The sequence below is a fragment of the Sus scrofa genome, chromosome 16 (genome assembly GCF_054392235.1).
Source record: "Sus scrofa isolate SSC_HxYL_T2T_F1_AM1 chromosome 16, Sscrofa_HxYL_maternal_Yorkshire_Landrace_v2.0, whole genome shotgun sequence".
Taxonomy (NCBI): Eukaryota; Metazoa; Chordata; class Mammalia; order Artiodactyla; family Suidae; genus Sus; species Sus scrofa.
This window is the reverse complement of record NC_139398.1, coordinates 51189782-51208109: the sequence shown is the minus strand read 5'-3', so window position 1 is coordinate 51208109 and position 18328 is coordinate 51189782. Positions and strand designations below refer to the sequence as shown.

Sequence of the window (18328 nt, the reverse complement as noted above, 5' to 3'; positions counted from 1 at the left end):
TGTTTTGCCTTTTTTTAGGGCCACACCAGCAGCATATGGAGGTTCCCAGGCTAGGGGTCTAATAGGAGCTGTAGCTTCTGGCCTATACCACAGCCACAGCAATGCCAGATCTGAGCCACGTATGTGACCTATACCACAGCTCACGGTAATGCCAGATCCTTAACCCACTGAGTGAGGCCAGGGATCGAACCTGTGTCCTCATGGATCCTAGTCAGATTTGTTTCTGCTGTGCCACAATGGGAACTGCTAGAAAAGGCTTTTTGTTTGTTTGTTTGTTTTTGTTGTTTTTTGCTTTCTAGGGCCTCACCTGAGGCATATGGAGGTTCCCAGACTAGGGGTCCAATCAGAGCTACAGCAGCATGAGATTCGAGACACATCTTCGACCTACATCACAGGTCATGGCAACACCAGATCCTTAATGCACTGAGTGAGGCCAGGGATTGAACCTGCAATCTGATGGTTCCCAGTGGGATTTGTTTCCGCTGTGCCACAATGCAAACTCCTAGAAAAGGTTTTTTTAAAAAATTTTTTTAAAATTTCTCATTGAGCATATTGTCCTTTTAGGAAGTGCTTTTCCTCCATTTTGTTAAAAGTGCTATTAAATAATAAATTTTAAATTTGTCTTTGCTTCTTTTCTATTTGGATGCATTTTTGCCTCTTTTCAGATGGATAGGTAGGCCCTTAATTATGAATTTAGAGGGATTTGGGTCCCTAACACCTTTCTTTAATGGGGAGGAATATAATGTCTGTTGGTAAGAATTGTAGACCCCCTGAGGAATCATCCTTTGTAGTTCTGGGCCTTGGTCCCTATAGGACCTAAAGAAGGAATGCTGAGTTTTCTGTTTGAGTGATCTCTCCTGAGACTGTTGACTAAGCTGACAGGTCATTTTTTATCTAGGCCTGAGTTGGCCTCCCTGTCTCTTGTGGCTGGGGAAACTATTGGATCATATTTTGAAGCTGCATACTTTCTCAGTGCTGCATAGAGATTCTATTTTGGTAAAGTGGTTAAAGTAGAACCATTCTTCAATCCATTGATGTCATTTGTGGTAGTAATAATACCAAGGACTTTTTTCTCTGAAGGGGACTGTTATTTAGACTCGTTCACTCACTTATTCTGGAATATTTGAGTGCCTACTCTGTGCTGGGCAATGTGCTAGATACCAGAGATTCAGTAGTGGGGTCTAAGATAAGGTCTTTGTCCTCATGGTATTTAAAATAGTTATAATCAAATGTAAGAAGACAGAAACAGAGGCTGTTAGAGAATATTGTGATGAGGGCGGGGTTGGAGGGGGCACAGTGAAGACCTAGGAGGGACATTCAACAAGGTTTGCTTGTTGAAAATCCTGGTAGTTAATGAGCAAAGTAGACACGGCCCCTGCTTTCATGATACTATGATTGGGGAACACTGGTTTGGATTGTATAATCACATAAACACATATGTGTGATATTGCTATAAAGAAAATATGGGGTATGATAGAAGAATCTTTTAGAGGAGTGTTCTGGAAGCATGAACCAGAGGAGACATTTAGGCTGAGAACTGAGGAATGAGTGGGAGCTAGTCCACTGCAGTTGGGGAGGAAAGGCTCCAGGTGGAAAGACTGTCCTGTACCTGTCACCTAAGAGCTGGACAGCTCTGAGCAATCATTGTGCTTCCGTAGGTTGCTGTTCTTGCTTCTGTAATGATAATACTAATGCATGTCCCATTGGGTTGCTATGGGGTAATCACCATTTAGTGCTCAGGGAAGTTGGTGGATGAGCAGATTTTACTCAGGCTGTGCCCTGCCCAAAGGCTCAGGATTGAGGGGACAGTGCAGGTGGGAGCCTGCTCTCAATTTATAATCCTTGTGCCCTGCAGAGGCCTTACTCATCCTGGAGGAACAGATGCCTTTTAAAATTCATCCATCCAAAAGGGGCATCTATTTGTAATTCAAAGTTCCCTTAGGTGGCCAGGCAGCAGCACTGTCTGGCACATGTCAGTATTCGGTCAATGTTATCTGTTATTAATGGCTGTATATGACTTTGTACAAATTGGTGACTCTTTCTATGCTCATTTTCTCATCTGTAGAACAAGGAAATAATGGCTCCTGCATAATAGAATCGGTTAAAAGAATTAATGAATGAGTATATGCAAAACACTTAAAATCATGCCTGGCATGAATAAATAGATATTTTTAAAGAAGAAATAGGGGTAGGGAGCATTATTCATTCAACAGTGCTTGTGAGCCAGCTATATGCCAGGCACAGAACTGAAACTTGGAAAAAAGAGGCAGTTATGTCCCTGTTCTCATGGGGTAAACAAAAATTTACCCTGATAATTAATTAAAACTGTGATAAATGTTTTGAAAGTGAAGTCTAAAGGAGAGAGACAATTAGGAAACTTGAGAGAGTTTAGAAGAACAACCCTCTGATTAGAAACAGGAGTTGGTTCCAGGAAGATTGTGAACTTGTGACAACCTTTCAAGGAGGGTGAGTTTGGCCATGGTGCCCAGCTTCCCAGCTGGATCCATAAGGATGAATGGGATTATCTAGCTAACCTTGTGTGCGATTTAGGAATTGAATTCAGATAGAAATTCAAATGCACCATAACATGCCCAGAAATTTCTTGTTGCACTGAAAAATTCCCTAAAGGTTGTATAGAGAAAAACATATATGTATTCAACCCATTTTAAACATGATTTATAACCTGCCAGATTTGTTACTTAAAAATCTGAAATAGCAAGGGAAGTCTGGATGCCAGCTTATTACAGACATTTAAAGATTGGATATATTATTTTATCTATTTTTTTGAAACCGGAAACAGTGTTCTGATTCTCTACTTGGAGGAGAGATGGGTGAAAGCATCCTATGTGACTTTGCTTGCTTTGTCCTGTTTGTTTTTTCCCATTTAATTCTGACCGTGTTGTGGGTGAGTCAGGTGACCTTCCCTGGGCAATTTCTGAAACACCGTGGAGAGAGAACATGGCAGAATATTCATGGGCACCTTCAGTAGTTTAGGATTACTCTCAGTCTGAATTATTATTCAGAGCTTCGCCGAGGGCTTAGAGTACCCTAGGCAACACTGAAGCTTCTCTGATATGCCCCTTAGTGTTTCCTCTTTTTTTAATCCCCAAGTAGAACTGCACCTGGATCTATAGCTCCTTGTCATTCCTTTTCACTCTCCTCTCCTTCTTCATTCTTCCCAACAACCCATGAAGGTGCTGGTCTTTCAGGGCAGCAAACAAATGTGCCAGCTGGAATTTATGGGCATGCAGGAGAAAACTGCTCTGCTTTGCCATGGAGCATGATAATGCTAGCCACGAATTGTTTGTTTTGGAGGTTTGTTTTGTTTTTGAACTAAAGGTAAACCTGTAGCAACATGATTAAGTAAATCAACCATTCTAGCTCAACGGTATTTTTCAAGGAAAGAACGGCGTGATAACAGTGTTGATGGCTGGGGGAAAGTAGAATAATGCCCACCCCCTCGTTCTGAGATGTCTATATCCTAATCCCTGGACCCTGTGAGTATGGCAAAGGGGAATTAAGGTTGCTGATGGAATCAAGTTTGCTGATCAGATGATTTCGAGGTGGGGAGGTAATCCTAGGTTATCTGGGTGGGACCAGAGTAGTCAAGGGTCCTTAAGTGTGGAAGAGGGAGGCAGTGGTATAAGATGCCAGAATGATGCAGCACAAAACAGACACTACCAGTCATTGCTGGCTTTTGAAGATGGAAAAAGAGGGCCATGAGCCAAGGGATGAGGGCAGCCTCTAAGAGCTGGAAAAGGCAAGAAAACAGGTTCCTACTTGAGCCTCCAGGAAATGATGTAGCTCTACCAACTCTAATTTGGGCCACTGAGACCTATTCCGGACCTCTGATGCCCATAACTGTAAGATAACACACATGTATTATTTTAAGACACTACATTTGTGATACCTATGTTATAGCAGCTATAATGAGGCCTTACCATTGCAAGTTCTAAAAATCTGGAGGACATAGAATCAGTATTTGTAAAAGAAACAAGTTAAATATACTACAGGTGTTCTGTAAATCTTAGGCAATTAGTTGTTTAGTTCAATAAAAACCCTGAGAAGAGTTGGCAAAACTGAAAATACTGTCAAGGTCTAGTGAGGTGGTGTAAGTGAGCAAGACTGGCCTGGTGGAAGAGAATAGGGAGGGGAGGGGAGTGTGGCAGACCAGAGAGTTTTCATGGCCAGGCTTGAGAGGGCAGTGGCCGCTCAGCTCCAGGTTATTGTTACCATGAGGGAACATAAGCAGTGTTGCCAGATCTTCCAGTTTCGATAAAAGGAGAAATTTTTGTATTTTAGTGTCAATTGTCCTAATATTTAACTCGAGAGAGTTTAAATAAAACCAATAACCAATTAACCAAACAAACTCTGTGCTGTCTAAACACATGTACAGCAGGATGGATGTAGCCCTTGAGCCCCTATTTTGAGGCTGCTGGTCTAGAAGTACAGAGTGACTTGTAATTTTCACACTTCTAAGTGTGATATCTCAGGTCCTTCTTAGAGTGTAAGAAGGTGATTTAAGGAAGTGAATGACTGAGACAGTCAAGGACAGACATCAAGCTTCAAGTCTGTGTCTGATTACATGAGCCAAAGTTTGCTATTGTTGTTTCCATCTTATTGCCGTTAAGTTAACAGGAGAGGATTAATAATGGTGGAGAGATATAAGGAGTAATGGAAGGAAAACCTATTTAGTGAGCACAAAATACCCATCAGGCATTGAACAAAGGATTTAAAGCACATAATCCTTTAATTTTCATGACAATTTTATGGGGTAAGCTCTGCACCCATCTTCATGCTGAGAAACCTGAGTCCTAGAGAAGTCAAGTAACTTGCACCTGGTCACACAGATAATAAATGGAGAAGAAAACTCAACACGTTTTTTTTCAGGGGTTAAGGGTTTTGGAGAGAAGGAAGAACAATGCTTCCTGTGGGGCTGGAGAGAAGACTGAAATGGTAAGGACTCTGAGGGAGCACACAGGTGTTTCCAGGGCAGGAACTTATCTTTGTTGGTGCACCTGGGAAGTAAAGTTATCTGGTAAGCTTATGGGTAGGTTTATAACTGTTGACTTAAAAACATGCACAAACTAAAAACCGAGAGTTAAGTTTTATTTGGGGCAAAATGAGGACTTTAGCTTTGGAGACAGCATCTTAAGTAACCCTGATAAAACTGCTCCAAGGAGGAAAGGAGGGAGCTAGGATATGTAGGAGTTTTTGCAACAAAGGGCAGGCAGTAGGTACAAAAGTTTACGGATAATAACAGAAAACCGGATATCTCAAGTTAAGGAATTAAGCACTTTTCTATATGGGAAGATGCAAAGGTCTGGGCTCACTGAAATCATGCCTTTGATGTGCACCTCAGCTCTCTGGGGCCAGTATCCTGTGTTTCCAGGGCTTGTGTTTCCTCTGGTCACTAACAGAAGTGGCTGCAGTCTGATGGCTGCTAGATGGCAGGAATTCTTTTTTTCCTTCCTGTGTTCCCTCAGGGCTCACTGGCTTACCCTTCAAGGTGGCTGCATTCTCTGATGACTGTGATGTCTTTAGTTTTGTATACATGTGATAAAGGTGAAGGGGAAGGTGCATGCACCCATGTCCACATTGTACTGAAGTTTGTTGCTGGTCTCATGAAGTTTAATGCTTAGTCATGAGGAGCAGACATCATCATGAAGGATTTTAGTGTTTTTCTATATATGAGGAGATGCAAGAATTGGGTTCATAAAATCTAAAAATATCTATCTGAAGACCTGCTCTGCCAGTTTTCCCAGATCACAGAGTACCTTCCTCCTAACCTCTACCCTGAGCTCTGCAAAGGGGTTGTTGTGGGTTGGCAGCTGCAGTGGCTCAAGATTTAATCCATGTAGAGGCAGATGGCAAGTACCAAACTCCAGTTCACATAATGAAGGGGGTGGTGTGTGTGTCTGACTGGATACTTCACAAGAGAAGAGGCTGGCCTCCAGAGTGACATGCATAAGAAGTTGAGTCATGATGAGGAAATGATTGGTGGATAGCAACAAAGCCAACAGGCAGGATGACTTTGAGTGGAATAAGTGGATGCCCCTTTGGTTCTTAGGGCAGCATCCCTCATAAGTATAATCAGAATGGAGTTGAATGACCAAGACTGGCCATTGGCTAGGTAAAAGCAGAGAGGTTAAGTCTCTAGAAAATTCAAGTTAAATCCACGGTGTCACATCAATGCTATATTATCTCCATCAGATGGGCTAAAATGGAAATGACTGATAATACCATTGAGAATGTTAGGTAGTAGAAATGCTCATAGATTGCTGGTATGGATGTAAATTGGTAGATTCACTTTGGAAAACTCTTTTCAGAATCTGTGAAAGCAGAGCATAGATGATAACCTATACCCTAAGATTTCAATACCTAGAAGCATATCCAGCAAAAATCTGTACATTTGAGCACCAAAAGACATGTGCAAGGATGTTCATTGGTAATATCATTTGTAATAGTGAAAACTGAAAACAACTTACTACTTTGTGGTCTAGACACAAAATAAAACACCATATAACAATAAAGAGGAATGAGGGACAATTACACACAATAAGGATGAATCTCCATAAAAGCACAAGGTTGAGAAAAGAAGCCAAACCAAAGCAATGCATCCTGTATGCTTCTCTTCCCAGAAAGCTTAGAAACAGATCTTTGGTATTAGAATTTGTGGTCAAACTTTCAGGGAAGAAAGTAAATGAGATGGGTCAATAAGGTGTGGCTTCTAGGATGCCGTAGTGTTCTCATTTGAAAAAGTTTGTGAAAATCCAATGCCTTTTCCTATGCATGGATTGTATTTCCATATATTTTTTTTAAAAAGGTAAGGTCTAAATGGTAGTTGAGAATCATGACAAGGAGGTATTGGAATTGTATCCAAGTGTAGCCAGCAGAAAGGATTGAATTATGGAATGTGTCCCAGTTAAATTGGGTGTGGGGGACTGGGAGAAATTAGGGACACGATGGTGATGGGAGAAGGTGAATTACCATATTTCAATGTCATGGCTATAGCGCAGCATCTTGTTATGAAGAATTCTATTGTGTAGCCCTTATTGAATTGAAGATAAAATATTGCATCAGCTGTGTGACTGTGTCCTCTCCTGTTTCATGGGTCATGCCATCCTCATGGTACAACATGGGAAAGAGTTGGTTGTTTAATTAAAAGAGGAGACCTTGACAGCTCCTTTTGGACCCTATTTAATTTTTGCCTGTTAACTAGGCATAGACCTTGGTATATGGGAAACTGAAGGCTGCATAAAACACATTATAGGCAATGTAAATAAAGCTTTTGCCACAGCTGTGAGCTTGAACCTGGCTTTTCCAGGTCTGTGGTCTCCTAGCAAGAGAAATGTAGCAGGTAGTTGGTAATGTAAACAGCTAAGCTCCCTATGTGTCTTTAAAAGGAAGAAAATTCCTTCTTTCTTACGTATTCACTGAAAGCACTTTTTTCTCAGAAAACTAGATTTGAGATCTTTGCCTTAGTAATACCTATTTGCTACCAGGTATCTTGGTTAAAATATACCATTTGTCTCTTGAATCAAAGGTTTAAAAAATGTTCTTAAAGGATTATATTCTTTTCCAAGATTGCTTTCCAAATATCTAGGCTGACCAACTCTAAGGTAGAGGATGGTAGAAAATTAAGGTCAAGGTTGCATTTCATTTCCTTTTATTGCTTCCTTCTGTTTTGGGTCGATTTGTATTCTAGCTTTCCTTATATATTACTTACCTCTAAAGTTGCATGAAAATCATTTTTAAGTATATCATTTGTATCTTTTTCCTCAGTTCCAGAGGTTCTGTTGAATGCAGTCTGTGACACATATTAGGATACCTCTAATGGATTATAAATAATCCATTATATAGCACATACCTAAAGGTGACTGATCATGCAAACTGGGACCTTTTGAGAGTGAAAGGTGCACTGTTAATAATTATACTGGACAACTAGCATGAATCAGCTCTGTCTTGGGCAAACTGAGGGTATGATTGCTCTGCCCAGAGCCCTCATGGCAGGAATAAGTCTTGTGAATTCTCTGTTCTATTAAGGTTCCTGTTTACCTGGCCCACCTCCTCTGGGCTAAGTGACTCACAGTTATAGCTCAGTTTTCTCTAGTGAGGAGAACTGCAGGCCTAAGTACAAGCAACAACTGTGATGCAACATGGCAGGTTTCAGATATTGCTTTCCAATTCCTCCTCGTTGAATCCTGAAAACCCATAACTGAATATCACCAACAGAACAGCCTCTATTCGTGTCTGACTGATTTTTCCTTCTGATTTTCCTGACTTTCATCTCTGAGTCTTAGGACTAGGAGCAGACAAGTGTCAGGCTTGTTAAATGTAGTATTTTTTGTTGTTGTTGATGGCAAGGGTATGAAGTCCATAGAGCATGCAGTGTGCTTGCCACTCATCACTTCTTACTGGTCCGGGCTTCCCAGTGATGGGCCCTCATGCAGGTCCTGCTGCCCTCCTCCTTGGTTCTTGGGTTAGCTGACTGACTCTTCTGTCTGCACACTTTATTCTCAGTGGTGGGAGTTACTGGGAATCCAAGAGCTTAATCACACCTCATCCTCCTGTAGCTTCTGGATTAATGAGGAAATAAAGACAGAAGTCAGAGAAGGATTTTTTTAAACTGTTGACTCTCTTTCTTTACTGAATTAAACTTATGCTATTATAAAACAGCAATGTATGCACAAAGGGATTTAATGCATCATAGTATACACAATTATCTTCAAAAAGTCGAGATGCAAGTTACAAGAATTAGGAAAATGAAATTTATATTAAAATATTCTCCATAAATGATTTATTTGACTATTTTAATTCAAAGTCATCATTTTGGAGTCCGATGATCACTTTCTTTCTTTTTATGGTCCATCAAAATCACTTGGCCAGATATATGAAGAGGAAATTTCATTTGCATATAATTTTCCTTTGGCCTGTTTTGGTTGAGATCCATTTTTTTTTTTTTTTTTACTTCTACATTTGAGAGCTTCGGAGACTGTATTTCAAATATCATAAAGAATTTCTACTTTAATGCTGATACATCTTCATTATGGGGTTGGGCCCAGTGGGTGTCCCACCATCTCTTCTTGTGAATTTACCTTTTCCATCACAAATACAGCTGCCAGTTCTACACCCATGGCTTTGAACAAGGAGGACAGTTGAATCTCTATGATTTTAGGCTGGTAGTTCAGGGTGGAAGGGAGATTGAAAAGAAGAGAGGGGGGAGAGTTAGAGATAGCTAGAAGGAGAAAGAAGAAGGCATGGAAAGAGGAGAGAGGAAGAAAGGTAGAGACAGAGTGGGTGAGAGAGAGCATGGGATGGAGCAGTACAAATACAGAGAGGCAGGGGGGAGGTAGGGAGCTAGAGATTGAAGGGAGGGCAAATAATCATATAATTCTGATATCTCTCCCCATGATGGAAAATGGATGGATAATAGAGTGAAGGAAAGATATTTCCTCCCTAATTCCAACAGATATTTACGGGAATTACTATTTTATGTGTTAAAGTGAGATTGTGGGGAGAGGGAGAAAAGAGACACCTCCCCCACCCCCGCAACGTGTCCTGCCATCCCCCCAACCCCAGCCCACATAGGTCATGATATTCCCTGTGAAATCCATTAAGTCCATCCTTAGATGGCAACACCCAGAAAGTTACTATTCAACCATATCGTGTGCAGTTTCCTAGAGGCTACGGTGAGAACTCAGGACCATCGTAATGCCTTTCCAACATTGTCACTAAGGAATGTGAAGTCACATCTTTGTCACTGGTAAATTGCAACAGAACATCAACTCTTGGAGTCCCCATTGTTGGCTCAGTGTGTTAAAAACCCAAACACAGTATCTGTGAGGATATGGGTTTGATCCCTGGCGTCTCTCAGTGAGTTAAGGATCCTGTGTTGCTACAAGCTGAGGCATAGGTTGCAGATGAGGCTCCAATTTGACCCCTAGCCTGGAAACTTACATATGCCACAGGTACAGCCTTAAAAAGAAAAAGAAGAAGAAGAAGAATCATTTCAGCTTTCAGTCTGCAGCAGAAGGATATAACACTTTCTATTTTAGATAAAGAAAACATTATTATTACTGCTGTTATTTTAAGAAAGGGAAATTTGCAGGAGCATGATAGAGACCCATTTTTGGGGAATATTTGTAAATACTTTATCCTTGGATAAAACCAGGGAACGGTAGAGGATCAAAGATATTTCAAAGATGCAAAATGAATTTCTTTCTTCATAATGCTTCTTTCATTTCCAGTGTTGTTAGGATCTGAAAAAGTACTCTCAGTGATGACATACATAATTCAAAATTCTCTCTCTGGAGAGGGCAGAGCTTTTCCTCCTTTTAGGGCAGGGCAGGACAGGGCAGCTTTTTTTAGGCCAAGTGGAAGCATGCAGTCATATTGCGGCTGGAGGATTAGCTCTGGTGATTCCTCTGGAAGAATCAAAGGGGTACTTGACATATGTGCTTCCACTGAACTCGGAAAAAAATCAATTTGGTTTAAGTGCATATTCTTCAGAGTCAAATAGCACAGAAGACTGTAATGACAAACATCCCGAGAAAGGTCATCAGGATTCCCACTGAAAGCCAGGGTAACCAGATCCCTAGCAGGGTAGAGAAACACAAAATTGAACAGTGAGATAAGACAGGAGAAATTTCAGGTCAGTAAGACTGGCACAACTTGTTGAAATTCATATTCCATTAAAGAGTAGAAGAGATTACTTGGACTACACTGTTTAGGAGGAAAAAAAAAGGATTTGCAAAGTTTCCATTCGGTATAGAATTTTTAGCGACACAAAAATTCTTCTTGTAAATCATTTTACCCCCAACAAATTAAAAATTGATTTTCCAAGTAGACTATGTATCTCCCCATGTGGGAAGCCTGTTCATTAGGACAGAATGATCTCAGAGATAAAGTACAGTGGTTTGGTCTTATATTAAATTTCACCTCTCCTGGCCTGATATGTTCCTCACTTCCCATTTTCATGGTTTTTTTTTTTTTTTTTGTCTTTCTGTCTTTTCTAGGGTGGCACCCACAGCATGTGGAGGTTCCCAGGCTAGGGGTCTAATCATAGCTGTAGCCGCTGGCCTACGCCATAGCCACAGCTACTCAGGATCTGAGCCATGTCTGTGATCTATACCAGAGCTCATGGCAATGCCAGATCCTTAACCCACTGAGCAAGTCCAGGGATCGAACCTGCAACCTCATGGTTCCTAGTCAGATTTGTTAACCACTGAGCCATAACGGGAACTCCACTTCCCATTTTCAAAGGTTCTGGAATCTGTTTCATCTGAGAGATTAAAAACCCACTGTACCAAAGAAGAAACTCCCAAGTCTTGATGTCCCTTTAATCTCTTGACTTGTCAGGTGCATTTCCTGGTTTGAATTTTCATGCATGCATTGATTTCATTTGTGGTTTGTGTAGTCTGGCTCCAAGGCTGTGGTACTGCATACATCTCTGTGGAGTGATCACTGTACACTTGGGCTGGCTGCAGGAGGTGAAGGCCTGTGAAAAGACAGCTGTACTCTGCCAAGCAGTGCCAGGTGATGTGGATCTGTGTCACCCTAGAGGAAGGGGAACCCTTTCTCTTTTCCACAAGGGTGCCATGTATCTAGCAAGTAGCCATAATCGGTCTTAAGGTCTCCTGTTTTGAAGAATAGGAAGAAATGCTAGGGTCTAGAGTTCTAGAAGTGGCCAGATTCTTAGATAGTCTTAGTTGCTTAAGTCAACTACTCAGTTTGGTTTATCTGAGGGATTCAAAATTCGAATTTTAGGAAAGCCTGGGGACCTCAATCTTTGGTATAAAACAGTGCTTGCTATAAAACTTCACTGTTCAGGGAGAGTCCAGAATTTGGGACTTTATTGAAATCCATCCATCCGTCCACTCGATCTATCTCTTCATTACCAAAGAGAGCTTTGACTGGGCAGGCAAGTGTTGTAAGTGAACGGCTCAGTGAGGGATTACAATCTAACAAGGCATGGTAGAGACTTGGCAAATCATGTGTTTCTCCATCTGTAGGGAGTGGCCACTACTCATCCGCTTGGGATTGTTGTTCTGCAGGAAAGCACACATGCAGGTTCTAATTTTTTCCAAAGGAGCTGGAACTCAAGATGTGAGATCTGATTTTTAAATATTGACAGCCAGTTCATATTTTTAAAAAAACACTGTGCTGACATTATGAGACTTGAACCCCTGTTGCTGCATACCAACGTGGGGAAAATGCGTTGGTCACATTAGGTGTGTGGGTGTCAGTTTGTGATCTCTGTCTCTATGGGATATATGTATGTCCTTAGAGGAGTGTCCAGCATTATCTTGCAGTTGAATGGGAAACTTCTCTACTTTCAGTGAGCTTTAAAGCAGAAGTATCATCTAACCATCCCTCTACCTTTTGGAGGAGAGGCTGGTTACATTACTTGGGTCATACAGAATAAACATCATTGGTGGTTGTTTTAAAAAAATAATTAACCCAACTGCTTTCTGATTGTCTAAAGCAAGTCTATCAGGACTTTTCATTGGGGTCCCCCCTGGGCCTACAAAGGCATTTAGGATTGGCAGTGAAAAAGGAGAGGGATGGGAATGAAACATTTTTATTTCTTGGGAATAGAGCCGATCTGTATATATTGGTTTCAAGTGTAGGGATTTAAAGGCAAGCCACTTTAATCTACATTTCTAAGAAGTAATATGAAACGTCTTGACAGAAATGCCAGCTGTTTTAATGTCTAAGCACCAATGGTGCTCTGCCAAGTTGAAAGCACATTTAGGCAAATTTTAATCAAGCTGGCATCTCACAGAACTGGCACATGCATGGTTCATAAATTTTATCTTTTTGCTTGAGAAAAAAAATGACATTTCACTGATTACATGGCAGAAAATCTTTTAAGATTTTATGAAAGACTATTGGAATGAAACGTTACAAAATTCAATAACATTTAATAATATATTGAATGCTTTATATTTTATGTATTATTTTAATACAAATAATTTAATATTTTACAACACAGCTGATTATTTTTCCAGTGCCTTCTAAGGAAATTCTGTATTGGCCCATGTAATGCTAGACCAATGATGATAAATCACTCTGTGTCCCCTGCTTTGGGTTTTCCTCTCCTCTCCTTCCTCCACACAGCACAGCTGACAATTATCTTCTGAATTGAGCCTGGATTGGGTAACACATCCCATTGACAGAGTAAGAATTTAGGAAGTAGCTTAATAGGACACCCCAGTTAGGTTGGTCTTTCTGAAAAGTTGGGTACATATTCCTCCTGGGTCAGTTGTATTGGCATCTGTGAGACTTGGATCCCTAATGAAAAGTGGGAACTCAGGAATTCTCTACCCCAGATTTGAGGAATATTCCCATGCTTTCCTTGTAGAGCTGGCAGAACTAACATTCTATTAGGAGAGTTGAAAAGTTGGATTGATTTTGTTAGATTGTTGGGCTGATACTTTCATGTCTATATTTCATGTCGTTTTTCTGCTAAATTCCTCCAATAGCCTCTCATCGGATTTGGAATAAAATCCAAGGGCTTTTCCATAAGCTTCATGGCTCATCTTGAACTGGCCTCTCCCTTCTTCTTCCTTGTCTCCGTCTCATTAGGCCTTCTTTCTCTTCTTTAAATAGGTTAAGCTCTTTCTCATTTTAGGCTCCTTGTTGAACCTACCAGTCCCTCTTTCTGATGTCTCTTTGCTTAGAATATTTGGCTTCTTTTCACTTGGGCCTTGACTCAAATTTGACCTTGCTGGAAAGATTTTCTTTGGGGAGCCCACCTCTACCATCACTCCATCCTCTAACTCCATTTCATTTTCTTCATAGCACTTATTTGAACTAATATTATTTATTATTGTCTCTCATTGATATATGTCTCATGAGAGCAAGACCTCCTCTACTATGCTTGATTGCTCTGTTTTCAGAATCTACGATGGCACCTAGTATGAAGTTACCACTCAAAGTGTTTGTTGAATGGAACTACAATTTGTTTCCTTTCAGTGGCTTTACCTGCAACTACTCATTCTTGATTGGAATGTAGTATTATTATTTGGCAGAGATTGGGGAGAACAGGGTCAGAGGGTGGTGAGGAAATGGGAAAATATGGGAATGGTGAAATTAGTGACATGATTTGAGCAGTGAATCACAAACATTGCTTTAAAACACAAAACAAGCAAGTATATAATACTTGAAAGTCAGACCCTAATATAAACTTACAGTGGATATAGTTGTGTAAATCATGCATGTCAAAGCTTTATCCTCATAATTCTGTCAAGAAGAGGAAGGCTGATGAGATTTTTGCAGGGCATTAAATAAACCAAGTGGGCTTCAAGTTGGCTTTGAGCCTGTATGCATGGCTGAAAAGTGCTTTTTCGATAGTAGAAGGAAAAAACACGCATTCAAGATGATAAGCTACCCATGATAGTGCCTACAGCTAGTGTCAGGTTTTTAAAAGAAATCTTCCTCCTACTACCCTGAAACTCTGTGATGAGTTTGTTTATGGATGGCTCCTCAGGGACCAAGGGCAACAAACCTAATCTTTTAAAATCAAACCAAAGTAAAATAATATTTCTTATCTCTACCCTAAGACATGTTGGGCAGATGTTCCATGAAGCTGATGAAATTTTAACTAATGTAGCGAATAGTCCACAGAGATTTAACTCTCATCAGTCATCGTCCTTTTTGTCACCATGTGGCAGAAAATATACAGTTCTGTTAAGTGCTATCTCTTGACAGAAAACTATGAAATATTAAGTGTAGCTGGAAATTCTCAGTTTTCCAAACAATGACTCATCTGACCCACCTTCAGGATCTGAAACAAAAGAAGGCAAAAAGGGTTTCTGTGGTTGAGAGACTTCTATCAACACCAGTCCATAGGAGCAGATCTCTAAATGTAATCTCATCTAGAACATGTATTGCTTTTCTGTGGGACATAAATTGCTTTCTTTCACCTCTATTTCCAGCGCCGATTACAGTCTTCTGCAGAGAGCAGACTTTTAAATTCTTGTGGAATTAACATATTAGAGTAAGGGGAACGATATGGGGAGATTAGAAGATGGTTTGGGATAGAGGTGAGCAAAATAAGAAACTGAGTTTTGGCCTTGATGTGGTCCTGGCTCACTGTTATGTTGTGGAAGCTTCAGTGTCCAGGAATTTTATTCACTTTATCGGTTGGGTTGGGATGAGATGTGCTGCTATAGCTGTCAGTGGGTTAAACAACAACAAAGATTTTGCTCTTACTCATGCTGTGTGTCCATTGTGGGTCAGCTGGGTACTCTGCTCATCATCATCATTCAGGAATATAGGTTGAGTGGGCAGCATCTCAAATATTACCCATGGCCATGCTTGAGGGGAAAGCAAGCTCTAAGGGGTCTCACCCTAAGTAGTTAAATGCTCTTGTACAGAAATGGCATGAGGCACCTCAACTCAAAAACTCACTGAATAATAGAACTCACTGTGCCTGGCTCCACCCAAACACAAGGGGGACAGAAAGCGTAGTTGTGAACAGAGCTAATGATTTTTATTTATTATTTATCTTGTTTTTGGCACAGATTTATTGATTAGATTAGAGAGAGTAGGCTGGTTACCAGAGAATGTCTCATTTTCTTCTTTAAGAATTACCATTGAGTTATTAAATAATTATTTCACTCTTTAATATAATTTACATTATTGATTGATTAATTTTCACAGTACTTTGAGTAACTGATTATTGATTTACTGATCAGTGCATTAATTTTGGAATTCAGCCAACGTTTATGGAGCACATCTATGTGCTTGATCACTATGTTAAATACTACCTATGATGGCTTTGCTGAATTATCACTCAGTCATCACTCACTTAGGTGACCCCAGAGGTGGATACAGGCAGAGAAATTTCTTGTGAGGCTTACCTACTTCGTAGGGTCTTGGTGAGCATTTAAGATCCTGTTTTCAAGGTGCCTAGGGCTGTCAGAAGTGATGCTGATTATAATGTTACAACTTGACTTGGATTTTATAGTTCATTTCCTAAAATAATTTTTATTCAACTGGTAATTCAACTGAGCAGTGCTCACTTGACCATTTGTCATGAGGTCAGGACTGCCTCTTGAAGCTCTTCCTTCATTCATTCTCCGATTGTGGCCAGCAAGTTGGGACACTTAAATAGGATTCACTTCTGATGATAATGAGAGCATAAATGCCAGCTATATGTGTAGTAGTTCCTGGAAGAAGACTCAATGACTCAGCACTGTCTGTGGGAGATGATTACTGTGGAGTCAGGTATAATGTTAGATATGGATGAAGGCACTTACATTTGAGCTTAATTGGATGTAAACTCTTAAATTCTACCTTCTACTCTCTGGTCCTTTAGCTGCCACAGGGATTCCCTTCTGTTGATGAAATTCTGAACGTTTTCTCCTTAGTAAATAGCAGATGCGTACTTGGTGATAAGTTCATTTTGTGCCATTGCATGTTGAACGGCAGGTCTTCTGCATGTGGGCTGTGGGTTATGTCCTTTGTGCCCTCCCTTAGCAGTTTTCAGAAAAATTGGAATTCAGCTGAGTGTGAAAATTCTCTCTTTGCGGTTTCCTCCGATTAATGCCATCAAGTAAGGCTGACTGGGTGTGGTTTCCCATCTGCATGCATCTGAATTTGGGGCTTCTGGCCAATGCTTGGCTGCTTTGTCTGAGGAAAAAATGGGTAAGAGAATGTTGTTGGCATATGACTACAAAAAGCCATGTTTATGTTGCCTGATTTTCATGTTGGCAGTCATAGCTGCCCTCTAATTTTCTTCTCACCCCTGTTCCCAGATCACAGATAGAAACTACTGCTAGAGGAGACTTGGTCCTTTAGCAACAAACCACATCTACATTAGCCCCTACATGGATGTTCCATTCACCTACCTGTCCTTAAATTAACAAAAAGCATTTACAAGAGTGGAGAGGGTATATATGAGGAAGAAGAATGTCTTGTTAGATTAGAAAACAGTGTGACTAGAAACATGGGAGAAATGTATGGTGTGTATACACACACATTTTGATGGGCAAAAAGGACAAGGGTGATTGTTTACCAAATGATCCTGTAATGTTAGTTTATAGATAATGAGCACAAGAATAGCTCTGGGAAATGTGAGCTGGATTGCTATAAACACCAGATGATACATTATTAGATGTGTTTTACTAAAAGAGGTGTCTTTGCCAAAAGGTTCTGAGCTAATATTTTAGGAAGTCTTTAGGGAACAGGTAATTTTCCTTTTTGTTGCCATTAGAGTTGAATAGAAATAAGAAGTCTCAGCCTTTAATTAATTTTGTCCACATCTTTGCAGGGGAAAATCAGCTACTACTATATCCATATAAGACCCACCTATGGGTCAATACATCTTATTTTTACTACAATATTCTGTTTAGGCTGTGTTCTCTGAAATCTCAGTATGAAACAGTATTTTTCCTTACATATGTATATTTTGTAATTCAACCCCCCCTAATGAAATACCACATATGTCCTTATTTTAACACTTAGTGTGGAAGCCACATGAAAGCAGAGGTTGTACCTTCATTCTGGTAATCCTCACAAACTATCTGCCCAACTGGTGTCTTTTGTTTGATTGAAAGAATGAAGACAGACCTGAAATTCTCAATAGGAAGAGAACAGAAGCTCTTTCTTTTTGGTCTTCTGCATGGGGAAATTACCTAAATATCACATATGATACCATCACACACATCTTCTTTATCAGTGTTTTGACTTTATTTCTTGTTTACTTATATTCAGGACAAAAACATATATAGTCATTTCTTGTAATATTACCAAACTGAACTTAAATGAAACCTTACATTAAATAATGTACAAAATTAACTATGTTTAGCTGACAAAGGGATTTGGTATTTTGCTTGGATAAATTTGAGGTTGTTCTGGAAGGCTCAGGCCTTAGAATGGCAGGTCTGTGTCACCATGGTGTTGAAAGAGATGGATGGCTATCATGTAAATTGTCTATTGAATGCACCATGCCAACAACAATGCTTGGTACCACCCAGGTACTCTATCAGAATAAGATATTTTTTGCTCAAGTTAATATAGCATAATGTGTCTGATACAATCAGGCAAAACATAATCATTTATCATTGCCTCTGCCAGTTGCTCAGGCTAAGAGAACCAAAAGCCAAATCCAATCATCAAAAAGAGAACTAGATAAGCAAAAGGCAAAAGGATGAGGGAAAAATCCATCCAGGAATCTATGTTTTGCTTGATTTTGTTTCTCATTCTCTGGAAATCAGTAGTGTGGGAACCTCTTCCTATCTCTGTGGCTATAGGGCCACTCATTCCTGAATCCTCCTACGTGTGACCCTCTCAGTCACTGGGACGCGGACAAAGGACC

At 40.2% G+C, this 18328-nt stretch overlaps 1 protein-coding gene across 23 annotated transcripts in view; it reads left to right on the top strand.

Moving 5' to 3' along the window:
• The window catches only part of PDE4D (phosphodiesterase 4D), a 1507422-nt gene that overhangs the window by 134633 nt on the left and 1354461 nt on the right, over nt 1-18328 (top strand). Inside the window, exon 2 of one of the 23 annotated variants that reach the window (XM_085002317.1) lies at nt 4891-4956. The exons of the other annotated variants lie outside the window; for them this stretch is intronic. The gene's annotated coding sequence lies outside the window, so the exon portion shown is untranslated. The remainder of the gene's footprint in view (nt 1-4890; nt 4957-18328) is intronic. 23 annotated transcript variants of the gene reach the window in all.